The sequence below is a fragment of the Pteropus vampyrus genome, unplaced genomic scaffold, assembly GCF_000151845.1.
Source record: "Pteropus vampyrus isolate Shadow unplaced genomic scaffold, Pvam_2.0 Scaffold835, whole genome shotgun sequence".
Taxonomy (NCBI): domain Eukaryota; kingdom Metazoa; phylum Chordata; class Mammalia; order Chiroptera; family Pteropodidae; genus Pteropus; species Pteropus vampyrus.
This window is the reverse complement of record NW_011889616.1, coordinates 18,451-18,826: the sequence shown is the minus strand read 5'-3', so window position 1 is coordinate 18,826 and position 376 is coordinate 18,451.

Genomic DNA, 376 nt, shown 5'->3' with positions numbered 1-376 from the left:
TCTCATTGGCTGACTCTAGGCCTGGGGATTCCCCAGAGTGACAGCTGCCAAGCGAGGGCCTGTGCTGGCAGCAATTCATCTGATGTGTCTGTTCCGTTATCTCCCTCAGCCCAGGTTTCAACACAGAGGCTGAGCTATGGTCCCTGGACTCCAGTGTTTGCTGGAAATATTGGGCTGATGATTGAGGTGTCTGTGTTCCTGACCCTGGGTAATTCAGGAGTCTAAGAAAGGATGATGTATGAAACCATGGGAATCAGAAGAGAGACTTGCTGCTTCCCTTCTCTCACTGTCCTGTACCCGAGACGCTTAGAGCAAGAGTTCAGAGTGCACCTGTATACTCTGTGAGGAAGTCACATCCTCAGTGTGAGGGGCTGCA